Below are 16,871 nucleotides of genomic sequence, written 5' to 3'. Positions count from 1 at the left end.
TTCTAGCCTCTACTTGAGCCAAAGAAAACAATTTGGCTTGGTATTTTGGACAAAGTTTGTCAATAAGAGAAAGAAAACAATCATTCGGAGGACTGAAAGACCTACTCACACTTCAAAAAACTAACTTATTATTGATGTGATTTGCAAAAAAAAACTCTGGACATTAAACGTGAAAATGTAATTATAAACATCATCACTTTTAGATCATCACAAATTTAATAGCTGACAAATCACGCGGCCAAATGACTCGAAGCGCACATTCAAATCATCATAACTTTTAAAAATAATCGTAAAAATTAGATTTTAAAAACATCTCTAGGGAATCACAAAATACACAATCTGCCAGGAAACTTCCTGTGACCAACGGAAGTGCTTACTAAAAAAAATTGATGATTGGGATATTTGGGTCAATATGATCCGAAAGTTTGCCTGGCCACAAATATTGATCGATTACGATGATTTTTAATTCATTATATGGTTAATTTACTCTAGTTTCTCAATACTGTAAAATTAAGTCAAAATGATTTATCAGATTACCAGTAGCTGAATCAGAATGAAAAATGTCCCGAAAAAGATCTCTTTTAAAAATGCTTATAACTTCTGATAAATTTCTTATATTGAGCTGATTTTATAATATTTTTTATTGTCAAGAATAAATCGGATGTATAAATATTTGGGGGTTCAATGGAAGTTTTGACCACTATCCCGGAACTCTCGGTAGAAAAAATTCTTAATTAAAAAAAAACATCCAATTTTGGCTTTGCATCGCTGAGATCTTTCGAAAACCAAGAATGTTCTAAAAAAATTGAATTTCAGAAAATAGATTCATTGGTAAGCGAGCTACAGCAATGCAAAGAAAAAATTGGGTGATTTTTTTTAATAAAGATTTTTTTCTACCGGAAATTCAGGGATAGCGGCCAAAACTTCCTTTAGTTCCCCAAATATTTATGCATCCATGGATAGATTTATTCTTGACAATAGAAAATATTATAAAAACAGCTCAAAGATGAAATTTATCAGAAGCTATAAGCATTTTAAAAAGAGATCTTCTTCGGGACATTTTTCATTCTGAATCAGCTACTGGTAATCTGGAAAAACATTTTGACTTAATTTTTCAGTATTGAGAAACCAGAATAAATTGGCTATATAAAGAATTAAAATCATCAAAATCGGTTAATATTTGCCGCCAGGGGAAGGGACTCACAGGTCAAATATCTGTGAAAAAGATTTGAATGGATATTTTGCGAACAGCTTTGGAAGGTTAGTCTTCCAAAGCCGTTTGCAAAATATCCGTTTCGGGGAAATTTGAGTTGTAGTTTGATTTCGTTCTCCTGCCTGTTAACCGATGTTGATGATAATATATTCATAATTTATAATAATTACTTAAAATTTCAAAATAAAGGCGGTATGTATTACAAGGTTATCAGAAACTGGTTCAAAACGTGAAAAGTCCGAAAAAAACATTTTATTTTTAAAATACTTATATTTTCTGACAGCTTTTCTGTATTTCAGTGCTTCATTGATGTTTGAAATCGTCAAGAATCCATCTATTCGACAATGTAAAGACATGTTGGAGTCCAAGGAAAGTTTTGACTGCTATCTCAGATCTTCCGGTAGAAGAAATTCTTACTTTAAAAAAAACGACATCTAAATTCGAATCAATATTTTGGTATAAAATCATCAGCACAGCCTTGTACGAGTCTTTGTAGATTATGATCGAAAAATATCGATGGTGTTCTCGTATTTTTTCGATCATCTTAAAACACGGTGTGTTTCGTAGAAGGACTTAAAAAAAACAATAATGCAAATTTTTGCATGGGCAGAAAGTAGAGCTTTTTTCAGTTAATTTCCACCAAAAATTAAAATATTTGGTCGATGACCCATACGACTTTTTTTTTGAAAATTTTGTATTGGAAATCTTCAAAAAATATATATTTATAGTGTTTTATAATTACAGAGGTGCTAAATATCTGAGTTTTAACTTTCAATATTTTCAAATTGAACTGGTAACTCAACAATCTTATGAAAAGCTACAGAGCTATTTAAACAAAGAAAACAGCTAAAAATTATTTTCTAATCCTGAAAGTAAAATATTGGTTGGCAAATTTTCAGCCGTCTGACAGTGTCAAATTATCTGAAATTATTAGAATTATCTGGAACTACATGAACCCATATATGAATGCATTTGAATCCATTCTATTTAGGTTTTCTGATTGTTATGATTGAGAAAATCACTTAATTCCTTGAACTACTCTTTCACTTTTGTGAACGCTTATCACGATGCGATCTGGAATTGAAACGTTTATTTTAATTTAAGATTTGAGAAATAAAGGAATTCAATATTCAAAATAATCGATGCGTCAAAAAACCATTTTTGATGAGAAATCATTTTCTTATACTTCTCCAGAGTAAAAAGTCTTAAAATCCCATTCGCACTGCAGACTCAATGAAAGCTGCTACTGCTAGCTTAAATTTCGCATGTTACATTCTTTTGAGCCAATGATCTTTCTAAGCCTAGAGTGTTTTATTTTTATATTTATTTTTTCAGTCCAATTTTAGTAACCCTGCTGTACCTACACTGGGATTCTTCAAGTTTTCTCAAAAAGGGGTAAGGGTTCAATAATCTTAGCTTCTACAGATTTCAACCCACAATATTATTTTGATGGCCTCTTGAATTCTATGTTTTAAATGAAGTTTTAAATTTATTAGGAACTAATTATTTTGAATGCATGAATCTAGTCTGAAACCATTGATAAATTTAAGATTATTCAAAAACATGCATTTCTATCTGTTTGTCGATTTTAAATTTACAAAAATCAACAGTATTGATGATCTAATGCAAAAGTGAATAGCAGATGATCGATAGCAAACTAGCCTGAAATGCTAGGAATTCATCCTGTTTTGTTTTTTCCATACTTTTTTTTAAATTATTCTTCTGTACACTGCAGTTCTTCATTATTATTTAATAGAACATTAAAGAAACATTTGTGTTACAGTAAAAAAATCATAACTTCAGCAATGTTATACCAATTGTGGTAAAAAGCTCTGAATATCATTGTTTTGTGAATAAACCATAGAAATCCATAGAAACTACTTTTTTTTTAATTTAGACTAAAAATGTGGAAAAGTAAAAATTTCTCCTGAGAAAATTATTTTTCATCGTTTTATTAATCATTTATACTAAAATGAAGTTCAAATGGTTGTAGCAAATTTATTCACCTTCATGATGAGGAAAAGAAATTTGTATTCGATGTTATGTAGCCGAAGATATACGGATTTCAGTTCAAGTATTTAAACTCTCTACTAAATTTTAGATGTTAAAATCTATTGCAAATCTGTTCTGCTGAGATCTGCTTTAATTTAATCAGAAGTAAAAAAATTCAAAACGCTATAAACGAGTTGTATAATAAAAAATGATTATTTTTTCTGAAGTGCGTATGTATATTCATCAAAGCATACAAATATTTTGGATTTATTTCGAAAAGCTAGTTTGAGAAAAGCGATGCAATCAAAGGACGTTAGAGTATTGTTATTCGTGTATCTTAAAATTTTATTCAATTAGAATTAGTTTTCTAAAATGTTCAATTTGGAATATAAATCCATGTAACACTTGGAGAGAACCAATTATAACATGGACATTCCAAATAGTAATTTAAATAATATTTTCATTAAGTAATTTTGTATAAGAAAATTTAAATCACTAATCTTTTCAGGCGTTAATTTTTTAAAATGGAGTTATTATTTTTTTTTTTCTTCTTTTAAACATCTTCTATAAACACACCGTGCGAAATTTTCAATAGATGACACTGAAGCCCGTTTACATTTAAAACATTTTTTCGCTGCAAAATTAACAGGAAATTATTTTTGGTTCAATTTGACACCAAACATGATAATGAAAATACATGAAACATTGGAACAAACTCTAGCGCAATCTTGAGGAACATCATCGAATTTCTGATGTCAAAATCTAAAGGTTTGCTTAATCTCGACAAGAGATTTGGTTTCATTAGAGTTCAATTTCTTTTTGACTGATTAGATAGTCGCTCTTTATCTTCTTATTTAGTCTTGATCTTCTCGGTGGTTTATCCAAAATCTATCATAAAGTTAACGTTTCAGTTTACTTATTTATTTTTCAACCATTCTCAAAAACTATATTTTTTTAATGGCTATAGCAATCTTAGTAACAAATTTGTTTGAAAAATTGCTTGAAGGATCTCAATTTGCGTTATGTATGTTATTATGTAGATAAAGGCTCTCATATTTATCAAAATACACTGCTGACATCAGACTCAAACAGTTGCTGCACCTGCAATTTTGCGTATAACGTGAAATGCCTCGAAATAGAACTAGGTATGTCACTCCTTCAAGCAACAAAGTCGCTTTTGCAGATCGATATTTTGTAATTATTTACCTGATAGCGTACGTACGTATGGCAGAGCCAAGCTGTGTACGATATTTGTATGTAGCTAAGGCAAGAAATCGTTAGTTGGTGAAAGCGATTAGCGATTTCCTTCCGTTTTGTTTTCCTTCCCGTGAACCATCATCATCACACACGTTTGCCGCTGTTCCGATTCTGTCAATCAAGGTGGCGCTCCACGGGTTTTTATGCAAACACCAAAAATGAAGTTTCTCGTAGGCTTGGTTTGTTATTTTTTAATGTTGTTATTAACGATGATTTGGGAACACCTCGAAGGCTGATCGGGTTAAGTTGAGCCTCGCCTTGTTGTGGTGTTTGTTTTGAAGATGCCACCGTTACGTGTTCTGCTGATTGATGCAAATGGTAAGTCGATGTGAGTAAGCTGAATGCTTTGCTATTTGCCTGTATATGCAGTTGGCACAATCGATATCCACATCCACCACAATACGTTTCCAATGGCGATTACGCGAGCAATAACCGACAACAAAATTCTTGCACTCTCGGCACTTTTCAGCTGCTGACTTTCACATACGGACACCTCACAGTGCCGAAACGATTCTATTCGATAGGACGTTTACACAACCAGTCGACCTTGCGTCGTATTCCAATTATTGCTTTGCCGAAGTAAATTGAACACACTTCATCGATCGATCCCAAAGGAATGCTGAACCCGATAAACACATAAAAAACACAGAACAACTTGGGGGCGTATCACTCCCAGAGTATGCTGCACCAACAATTATTCGCTCACACTTGACCCTCGCGTTCTGCACCGAACAAGGAGAGACAAAGATGACCTAAAAGTCAACCCAACTGAAGACCGTGAAGATGACGCGATCGCGATCGTGACGAAGAAGCTGTGGAAACTACCCTGCTTGATGGTGGCTGAGCTGATGATGGAGCATTCCCCAACGACAACAAACCATCGAACGACAAAAGACAGACACAACTCGCGCAAAACTAGTTGATTGCACCCGCCGCCGCGTGTAACGGTCGAAACTTCAAACAACGTACTGAAGCAAACTATCGAGTTGAGGTGGGCTGGGAGCCGTTGCTGTGTTGCTGTTTGCTGTTTGCTGCTCTGAATTAACCGGGCGGCACCAATACTAAGAGAGGTGCGGGCACACGAGTCATTTCAAATACAACTATCCCGAAAGGCAGAGGATAGATATAACATGTGGCATGGATACCGGTGCACGCCGTCAGCCAGATACATATCATCATCATACCTCTATCGGTTGAAAACGGCGTGGTAAACCGATTATCTTGGATAAGGGTGAGATGTTGTATGGAAGAAAATGATTCAAAAAGGTGGAATGAAACATTTCGTGCAAGCTTGAATGGGCACTTTGATTCAGATATATTCAGCAGGACGCGGCCAGTTAAAATGGTTGAAACTTGTGGCGGAACTTGATCTGCTTCGTGTGGTGTGATTTGATACTACCTGAGAATATCTATAGCGTCCGACTTAAAACGTTGTGGATTCCATAGAAATAGACTTTACCATTGCTCCAAAAAAGATCAAATATTTGAAAATATGGCTATTTTCGAGTGAAATTTTGTAAAAAAGAACTTAAGGTAATTTTTCGGCTTTCAGTCTGTTCAAATAGCAAAACCGACTATTTATTTAACGTTCCAACGTTTCAAGCTATATAGGATCGTCATCAGGGACTGTAATGTTTATTGTGTGTTAACAAAATTTCAAAAAAAATTCACAAAATTAAAGGATTCTTACCTAAAATGTGTCGTATTTCTTGTCAGGTTTGATTCGGCTGATCGGGTAAAGCTGTCATTTGTGTCTGTTACAGTATTTTTGATTAATTTGTGATTCTAGTGTTTTGTAGTGCTGTCTGACTTACTGTGTAAAAATCCGTTCTTTCTCCTATTTTCTGGATTGAATTTTCGCAGCACCGATTTTCCACAGTCATTACTTTTCACTTTTTGTTTTGCTTTGATCTGTTACAACTAGTCTGTGCTATTGTTTTCTGAATGTTGTTGGATTTGTGTTTCTGTGTTGGTAGTTTTATGTTTTTGGTTTATTTTTCGTATGTTTTTAAAAATCTTTGCGTATGATGTATGTATGTTTTCAATGTCTTTTTTTAGGTTTAATGCATGTATTGTTGTTTTAATGTGGCAACTCTCCAGGATCAGCAAATTGTTATCGTTGTCACATCTATCGATGATATCCGCTTTATCGATGTCGAACAGATGATCCATAGCTTTTTCATGTTCCAGTAAAGCTGTTCGTTGGCGAAGTTGTTGAATTGTATAATTCTGTTTCGTGTATCCGATGTTCCATAATCGCTTGAGTTCATTTTTTGGGGTCCTGTGCTGTGAAATCCGTTGTTTTAGTTTCCTCGTAGTGCATCCAATGTAGCATGCTTCGCAGTTTCCGTTTCTTGTGTTTCCTTCTCTTTCCAATGTACTTTGCAATTTATCCTGTAAATTACATTTGTTTGTTCGTCGCGTGGTGTTTTGTCTTTTCTTAAATTTCATAAAGATGTAGCAAATTCTCGGGAGCGGCTGTCAAACACGTCTTCAAGTGAACAATGCTTACTTAGATCTCCAAATATAAGCTTTAGAAAATTTCATAAACGCTAACTAAAATTACACCGGCAACTTCTCTTTCCAAATTCATCCAACAGAATTAGAGTGTCCATCCCGGGATTTCCCGACCAGGAATTTCCGGGAATTAAACAATTTCGGGAATTCCCGAATCCCGGGAAACGATGGAAAAATTCCGGGAATTCCCGAAAATAATAAATCGAGCTAAATTTTCGGAAATTTACACAACTTAAATTAATTGAATATGTCCTAATCAGTAAGGAAAATTATTATTCTACCTTGGTATATGGTTAAGGCTGATCTTTTTTCAGAGATTGTTAAAACGTGGACTTTAACGAAACAAAATTGAATTACTAAAAGGGTTTTCAAAAAAAAACCTTACGATATAAGTAAAAAACAACGAATAAAAAAATATGAAAAACCAAACAACTTCAATAAAGAAACACCACAAGAAAAGATGGGATGCTTTATTTAGCCATTTCCATTATTTAGAACTTTTGTTTCGCAAACTGTGGACCATTTAAAACAAAAGTGCAGCGGTACAGCTACCTGAAAATGCACTAGATTTGATGAATAACCTGAAGTCTAGCAAATCAACTTCATTCGATAGTGACAAATCTTTCTCATATTTTCGTAGGTGATGGAAAGAGTTAGAGAAACATGAGGTACCGTAAACTGGGGGAACTTTGATCAGATAATCATCATTAAATTAATATAAAGTTAAAATATCTGAAAACTGTATACTACGTTTTAAAGCCTATAAATTGAGTTACAAATAGGCTAAATTTGGTTTTTATTCGGAGATTGTTTATATTATTTAAAATGAAATTTTAAAATCTTATAATATCTGGTTTTTTGAAGGCTCACAAACAAACATCTAAACTGATCAAATTTCAGCAGGTTGTTTAATGTGAAAGTTTAACTTTTTTCTTGGACTAGGTTTAGTTTAAGTTTTATGTTTATGGTCATTTGATGATAATTTTAGGATTTTGAAAAAAATCGGTCATTTTCCATGAAAAAGCCCGTATAGAAAAAATGGCTAAATACCCTATCAAATGGTTAAGTTTGAAGAAAAAAAAAAGAACATGGGAACAGAGCGAGGGCTCAGGGAATTGCATGAAGATAAAATTTCATTTGTTTTTGAGGCCACACAATATTGAGAAATGATTATAATTTTTACCCCTAAATTTATGCAGCAACATTGTCCATCTTTTGAGTATTTTTGTTTTTGAAAGAAAACGTTGAAAATTCAATTGATTCCAAACAAAAAATTACTGTTATCGATGTTTTGAGCCTTCTTTTTTTTTTTTTTTTGTCTTTATTTTAAGAGACTTTCAGCCTTTGGCTGGTTCGTCTCTGGAGCCTTCTTTGCTAAATGGCATCAAAACAATAAATTTGAAGATGTTGAGATACGTTTAAACCATAGTGATCAAAGTTACCCCGAAACTCGAAATCTGGTTTTGTAACAAACATTTAATCATGACCACCAATGTCGTTTTTTCTCAGTTAAACTTCTTTCTTCGTTTAGGTTTAGTTTAAGTGGTATTTTTATGGTCATTTGATGATAATTTTTGAAGAAAAAAATTGAAGAAAAAAAGAACATGGGAACAACGCGAGAACTTAGGGAATTGCATGAAGGTAAAATTTCATTTGTTTTTGAGGTAAAAAAATATTGAGAAATGTTTATAATTTTTGCCATTAAATGTATGCAGCAATATTGTCCATCTTTTGAGTATATTTGTTTTTGAATTTAAAATATTAAAACATTCAATTGAGTCCAAACAAAAAAATACCGTTATCGATGTTTTGAGCCTTCTGTGCTAAATTGCATCAAAACAATAAAATTGAAGATGTTAAGATACGTAAAAACCATAGTAATCGAAATTACCCCGAAACGTGAAATCTGAATTTGTAACAAACATTTAATTATAACCACCAATGTCGTTTTAATTTACTGCAATAAATGATCATGTTTAATACTCCTCACCTCAGTAAGTGTTTTAAAGCTTTTAGGTATTACGAAAAAGCAACCCTTTCCAAAATATTCAAAAATAAATTAAAAAAGTGATCAAAGTTCCCCCAGTTTACGGTATCGAAGAACGAAAGAACATAAGCCGTAAATATCATGAATTTATCGAAAAAGATACAACGGCTCACCGACAGGACTTGAACCTGCAATCTCCGCTTCAGTACAACGGCGCGTTAGCCAATTTCACCACGGTAAACATGATGAAATCGGCCACCACGGGCAATCGAGCTCTGCCGATCAACTGCTGGAGCTTTTATCGAAATACCATGTATAACCCGAATGTGATCTTTCCTACTATTGATCTCTCTTGTATCTCTATCCCCACCCATCGACTCGGGATTTTAGCCAAGCGAGCACATGGTCGATTGCTTCGGGTTTGCCTCATCTTTCTCAATTCCATCCAATTTTTGCAGCAAGAATCAATCAAATTTGTTCGTTAGAGTACTACAGACACCATTCGATTATGACAACACACAAAACCGAATTAGGCTAAAAATATATGAGTACAGAATGAGAGTCGATTTCAGGTCAATTTTAACTTTCTCAACCCCTGGGATACAAAAAGCTCACCCGTGATTTTTTGCCAAATTCTTAAACAACGTTTAAATGAGTAAATTTAAATATTTAGGTTTGAATTGAATAAATTGAATACTTTGTACTGAAAACGCAACATCATTTTTGTTTCTTTTGTAGAACTGAGCCCACTAATGGTTTTTGTACCAATTTATAAATTCTCTAAAGGAAATTTTCCGCTGAACAACTTTGTTGAGGACCGTAACTTCGTAACTAAATAGACAAAAAAGTTACTGATGTTTAACAGGGGTACGCCTTTTGTCAAACAATAAATTCAATTGACATCACTGCTAGGGCCTCGTGAAGTATTGCATGAAAAATAGTCATGCACAGAGGTGCCAGGTGTCCTGATATTTCAGGATTTGTCCTGATTTTCGAGACACGCACTGTCCTGATTTTTTCAAAAACGCCTGAAATATCCTGATTTAAAAAAAAAAAGTCTATAAAATGTCCTGATTTATGCTGATTTTCAAAAAATATTTAAAATATAACTGTATCTATAGTTTAATAATGAGAACATCAAACAAATCAGCAATAAACTATTTTAACCCATTCGAAACGGATTGCACACCGTGTGTGCAATGACTTTCCGAGGCTATAAGACCGATTGCACACCGTGTGTGCAACGGAAGTAGTTTTAACTTTTTCATGATTTTGAATAAACTAGTGGACCAATTTTCATGGTTCTTGAACCAATAGAATTTTAAAAGCATAGATAATCATAATTTGGCATTGGTTTCACTGTGTATGAAAATGTCTTCAAAATATCTGAGGTTGAAAATGACTTATAAAATTAGGCAGCGCAGACAGAGTTTCGTTTCGTCAATACAGCCAGTAAGTCATTTGCTGGCTATTTGTGCTGTTTTTGTGGAAGTGTGCGTCGATGATTGTTAAAGTTATGGTGAGGGGAGAATAACGGAAATTGATACGCATCTAGGATCTGGTGTATATGTGTGGACTTCGTATTGTTAAGTCTTATTTTAAAATTTTCAAGCTTTAGAGCGTGCTGATGGGTTATCCAGCCCTTGGCGTAGTAATTTTAGTAAATTCTACTTTCACCAAGGTGAAATCTGTATCTTATAGTTGAAACATTATTTACGGTAGCTACGGTATAATAAAATTTTTATTATTGGTAATTTTAAACAATCTATATATATAAAAATGAATTTCTGTCTGTCTGTCTGTCTGTCTGTCTGTCTGTCTGTCTGTCTGTCTGTCTGTCTGTTCCCTATAGACTCGAAAACTATCGAACCGATTTGCGTGAAACTTGGCAGATGGGGATATTGGAGGCCGGGGAAGGTTCCTATAATAGTTTGGGACCCCTCCCTCTTCCTGTAAGGGGGGAGGGGGTCATATAAATAAAAGTGATAAGTCGTCATAACTCGAGAACTGATAATGCAAATGGAACCATATTTAGCATGGAAGTGTATTTTGGTATGAGTAATGTTTCTATGATGGTTTGGTACCCCTCCCTCCTTCCAGTGGAAAGATACGAAGGGGAGAGGGGGCCTACCTTACAATTTTTTACATATCTGGACGACTAATCAAGCAAATGGAACCAAATTTGGCATGGATGGGAAGTGAAATACGAGAAATCGTTCTATGATTATTTCAGACCCCTCCCTCCTTCCAGTGGAGATTCAGGAAGGAGGGGAGGGGTCTTTATCCCATTTTGTTTTACGTAACTTGATAACTATTCGAACAAATGAAACCAAATTTGGCTTGGAAGGGTATTTGGGAACGATAAATAGTTCTATGAATATTTGGTACCCCTCCGTCCTTCCAGGGTGGAGATAGAAAGTGGGGAGGGGGCTCCTTTACAATTTTCAGAATTACTGGAAAACTAATCAAGCAAATTAAACCAAATTTGGCATTGAAGGGTATATGATTACGAGAAATGATTCTATGATATTTTGAGAACCCTCCGTTCTTCCAGTCGGAAAATCTTAAAGGAGGAGGATGCTTTCTTATATTTTTTTACATCACTCGGGAAATTACCCATCAGATGGAACGAAATTTGTCTGATAGGAGGGAGAAAAGGGGGCTCCTTTACAAATTTTCGCATTATTCGAAAACTAATAGAGCAAATGGAAATACTTTTGGCATAGGAAAGTATTTGGATACGTAAAATGGTTATTTGCTTATTTCAGACTTCTTTCTCCTTCAATTGGGGATAAAGTTAGGAAAGACGAGAGCTCATATACGATTGTTTTGCATAAACCAAAAACTTATCTGACAAATGGAACGAAGTATGACATGGGAACAATCATATATATACCATCGAGCAAATGGAACAGAATTAGGCATGGAAGTGTATTTTAATACACGGAATGTTTAATCTTGATCCCCTCCTTCCAGGTAGGGGATACGTAGGAAGTGGGGCTCTGATAAATATTGTATAGGATAACATAACTAATTAAGCAAACGAAACCAAATTTGGCATAAGAGAGTATTCGAGCACAAGAAATGTTTTTTCCCGTGGTTTAGCAACTCTTCCCTCCATTCAGTGGAACGATAAAAAGTGGGAAGAGGGTAACTCATACACTTTATTTTTAATATTTCGATAACTAATCGAAACAATGGAATCAAATTTGTATGGAAGCATATTTGTGTACGGGAAATGTTTCTTCGATGGTTTGAGACACCTCTCTCTTGCCAAAGGGGAGATATAAAGTAGGGAGAGGGTCACCAATTTTTTGGAGCCGTATATGACATGGGATTGTATTTGTATACAAGAAGTGTTATTTGGATTTATAAGACCCTCCTTCATTCCATTAGGGATTAAGGAATGGGGGAGGTGGTCCCTCTCACAATTTGTATAATAATTCGAGAACGAATCGGTAAAATAAGTGCCCCTTGACGTTGTTTTGTTACAAAAAAGCTTTCTATGATAGTTTGAAACCTTTTGCACATTAAAAAGGGACAACGAAGAATTCATATACAACAAAAATATTTTGGCATAAGCTATAAACTTATGAAGCAAAGTAATCCAGGGTCATAAAAAGGATTAAAACACGGTTTTAAAATAAAATTAATAAACATTTCAAAATAAAAACAGCAATTAAAAAAAACATTTTAGTGATTTTGAAATTGAATTTTAAAATTTTGAGCAAATAAATTAAAAGTTAATAACTGAGTACCAAAAATTTCAGTAACTTCTGGAAGGTGTAGCAAAGCACACCGGGTCAGCTAGTTTATCCAAATAAAAACAAACTTCAGCTCTATGGTAATTGCTAATATCATCATCATCATCATCATGGATTTTTTTCATGGTATGTGTTCTAACAATCATAACATGATTTTCTAGAAAATTCTTTTTTTATATTGTATTGAAACTTTTGAATTTTTATCGTTTCGTTCGATGTGCTTTCATGAAATGTTGGACAAATCACCCTCCTTTCATGGTGCTATTCAGTAGAATATACGCAAGATTATGTGACGATCAAAGATTTTTCAATGTATATTTTTTATGAAATAAAGATCTAAATTATTATAAGAGTTAGTTAGCCGGACTTAAATAGTTGAACAACTTAAATAGTTTTCAGGTAGAAAAAGTCCACAGGAAGACACAAGAAAACATTGAGTTAAATTAAAATCGACAAAGTTGAAAACATGGTCATGAATCACAAAAGTAATCACATTTTGGAAAAAGTTGAAAAAAACTTATTGTTGGTTTAAACCACATTATATTTTTTTTGCATTATGTTCTTTCCTTTATAACCAAACAAAAGTTAAACGAATGATGAAAATATTTAAAATAGTGTATTTACATTTTTGTACCCATTGCACACCGTGTGTGCAACTCGGCTCCTCGAAATAATTTTATTTCGAGGAGCGGACTGCACACACGGTGTGCAATGGACATTTTTTGTGAATTTACGATTAAATTTTGGAAATTTCATTGAATTCATGTTTTTTAGATAAAAATTGATCGAATCAAAGAATAAAAATTTTTCGCTCCTGGGGGACGGGTTCGAAAAAAGTCGCCGTCTCGAATGGGTTAACTGCAGGTCATCCAAAGTTCTGTTTGTTCAGTTGCATTAATTGAAGAGTCTACCAAACCTGTGTTTTGCTTTATCTATGCAATCTAAGCTGAGCTGCACGTTATTTCCATCAATTGTGTGATGTCCTGATAAATCCTGATTTTTTTTTCATTGCGGTGTCCTGATTTTTGACAAAACCACCTGGTACTCCTTGCCAGACACCAAGCAGTGATGTCAAATGAGTTTATTGTTTTGAAAATGATTTTTCTGTATAAAATATTCAACTTTCCCCACAATCCAAAATGTTCAATTAAAAATTCTGCAAAAAATGGTAGATGAATTTTGAACCGAAACGGAGCTTGTCAGATCCCAGGGCTTGAGAAATTCAAAAATGATACCAAATTGACTCAGTTTCGTACCATATATCTATGATTTCGTATGCAGTAGAGAGCAGCAATTTTTCCCGGGATCCCGGAAATTTCCGGTAAAAGGATGATCATATTCCCCCATTCCGGGGAACATAAAAATGGCCGGGGAATGGACACTCTAAACAGAATCATGTATTATAATTGTATTAATCACTTAAAAAACCCTGCATTTTATCCATAAATACAAACAGAGTTCAAAATGATGTTTTGGTAAGCTTAGTGCAAACTATTATGGGATAACAATGATTGATAAAAAAAAAACAAATAATTTATAATAAGTATAGAATATCTTAATGATATTCTTTCTATGCATCCCATATTTTTGTTTAAATAACAGGCAACATATTAACTATTAAATTTTATTCCATACTTCTATTCTCAGTCGAAGGTATTGAACTCCTGCAAGATTTGTATGGAAATTTTAAATTGTTAAATTTTTACATCTCCCATAACCATTTTTGGTTGTTTTGCTGGAAGAAATAGCATTAAAAATTTTGGAAGCAATCCATCCAGTTCTGAATTAGCCCAACGAGTTTTAATTTTGAATGGAAATTTGTATGGGAAATCAAAATTTTTCATTGAAAAAATTGTCACAGATGAACTGAAAGTTTCAAAAAAAAAACTTTGCATGAAAAATATTTTTTTATTCTTGCATTACAATTCATGTGAACAAAGCACACACCTAACTTGTAACTCAGGAAAGATATTCGATGATATTCACATTTTTTTAAGTTTATAAATATTTTATTTTTACGTTTTTGTCAGGTTGCCAGATTGCCCGGTTTCATCGGAGTTAGCTCGGATATTTGGTACAACAATAAGGAACAGTCCGGCCGGCCCGCTTGTCCGGATTTCATTGAAAAACGCCAGCATTTTGCCCGGATTTATTCACTTCATTAGTCAAATTAAACAAAAAAAACAAATTGTTTTGTTAATATTTTATATTTGTGCCTCCAAAACGAAATTTTTTGAGCGAGTATTATACAAATAATCATTTGAGGTTTTTCGGAAGCCCTCAATACGATTTCAAATCTGTTGATAATTTTTGATGGATTTTTTTCTGTTTTTTATTGTTCAGTTATTTCTGGATTTTGACAATATTTGCCCAGCAATTGCCTGGATTCTTGGTCGTCAATTTTGAAATTACATGCCCGGATTTGGCCAAGTTTTCATATAAAATTATCCGGATTTGTAGATTTATTTGGAGAATAGAATGCAACGAACAAAATATGGTTCATCTTACTCGCGATACAGAGAAAATAACCTAGGAGTTCCCCAAGGAAGTGTGTTGGGTCCCTTGTTATTTATATTGTACATCAATGACATGAAAATGTGCTTGAATCACGGCCGTCTCAAGCTATTTGCAGATGATTCCGTCTGCTATTGGAGTGGAAATGACCTATAACTCGTTGTACAAAAAGCAAATACTGATTTGAAAAATATTGCAGATTTTTTGAAAAACAGAAAATTATGTCTCAATCTTGATAAAACCAACTGGATGATTATTGGAAATCGCAAACAAAGCGCCTACAAAGAATTCAAAATAAGATCATGCGAGTAGTGATATGATGTAATCGATACACACCAAGTACATTGATGCTCGACATACTTCAATGGTTGTCAGTGAAACAGAGAATTGCGTATAACAGTTTGATTTTTATATATAAAACTAGCTGATTTTACCCGGCCTTGCTCGGGCTCACATAAAATATAAATCGAAATGAGTCGTTTGACTTTTTGAAATTTTTTTAACTTTTTGTTCATCATCATAACAAATTGGACCATTTTTGGCCATGTGAGCTTTGTAAGTTTGGTTAGTCTTTTTAAAGTTTTAATTAGGACTATTAGCAAAGTTCATCGTTTTCATATTATTGAATAACTAATAGTTTTTAGGTTTTATAATAGAAATTTGAAATAATTTCCCTTGAATGCTTACCCATTCTATCACGAAAATTATTTCAATCTAAGGTTGCCAGGTTTCCCGGATTTATCCGGATTTGCTAGAACATTTGAATCAATATTTGAGGTAAGTCCGGTCTGGCCCGGTTTCTGGGATTTTGCCCTGATTTATTCACATCATTTTTGAAACGTAACATAAACTGAGATTTTATAATAATTAAAATTTTTTAATTTTACATTCAAAAAGAAGTTTTGAATGGCAAGTTTTAGAAATAATCATTAGTCGTGTTTGGAAGCTTGATATACAATTTGAAATCTGCTGATGTGATTTGTTGAAAAAAATATTGCAAGTATATTTTTCGTTTTTTACTGAGTAATTCCACGGTTTTGACCAAGTTTGCCCGAATATCGGTTTGAACATTTTGAAATAAAATGCTGGAATTGGCCAGGTTTTTTGATAAAATTGGCTGGATTTGTCCGGTTCCGATACGTCCGGAAAAAAAATTCCTGCAACCTTGTTTACACCCACCATTTTTTAGGAAGCTTGAATTGAATTACCCTTTTTTCATCAAGTGATAACGTTTTTTTTATCTTTTCCACGTGTTACCTAGTAAAAATTCAATGTATTAAACTTGTAAAGAAATGTTAAGGACCTCTTTTCAAGATCTATTCGTAGAATAAAGTACCTATTTAAGTTTTATTGTGTATTTAGAAATTTCTAAATAGATTTTCGCTGAAACCTTATAAAAGACTTTCTCTGCATGTTTTCAATGTGCTTTTTAAGTTTTCTTATTATTGGATGGTAGAATTGAACACATCGATGATCAATAATAACTTAAAATTTAAAAATTGACAAATGAAATTGAATTGTACAAAACTTAAAACTTCAGATTAAATTACTGAAAGTCTCGTGCGTTGAATTTGGTTTTAACTTTTTGCATAAAATGAACGTTTAATTGTCAAATTCCTATTGTAAA

The 16,871-nt window shown here is 33.4% G+C and overlaps 1 protein-coding gene across 5 annotated transcripts in view; it reads right to left on the bottom strand.

Annotated features, from left to right (window-relative positions):
* The window catches only part of LOC129750091 (protein numb), a 179,408-nt gene that overhangs the window by 109,245 nt on the left and 53,292 nt on the right, over positions 1–16,871 (bottom strand). Inside the window, exon 1 of one of the 5 annotated variants that reach the window (XM_055745306.1) lies at positions 4,412–5,414. The exons of the other annotated variants lie outside the window; for them this stretch is intronic. The gene's annotated coding sequence lies outside the window, so the exon portion shown is untranslated. Of the gene's footprint in view, positions 1–4,411; positions 5,415–16,871 lie in introns of those variants that run through there. 5 annotated transcript variants of the gene reach the window in all.

Source organism: Uranotaenia lowii, chromosome 2 (genome assembly GCF_029784155.1).
Source record: "Uranotaenia lowii strain MFRU-FL chromosome 2, ASM2978415v1, whole genome shotgun sequence".
Classification (NCBI taxonomy): domain Eukaryota; kingdom Metazoa; phylum Arthropoda; class Insecta; order Diptera; family Culicidae; genus Uranotaenia; species Uranotaenia lowii.
This window is presented reverse-complemented; position numbering and strand designations above follow the sequence as displayed.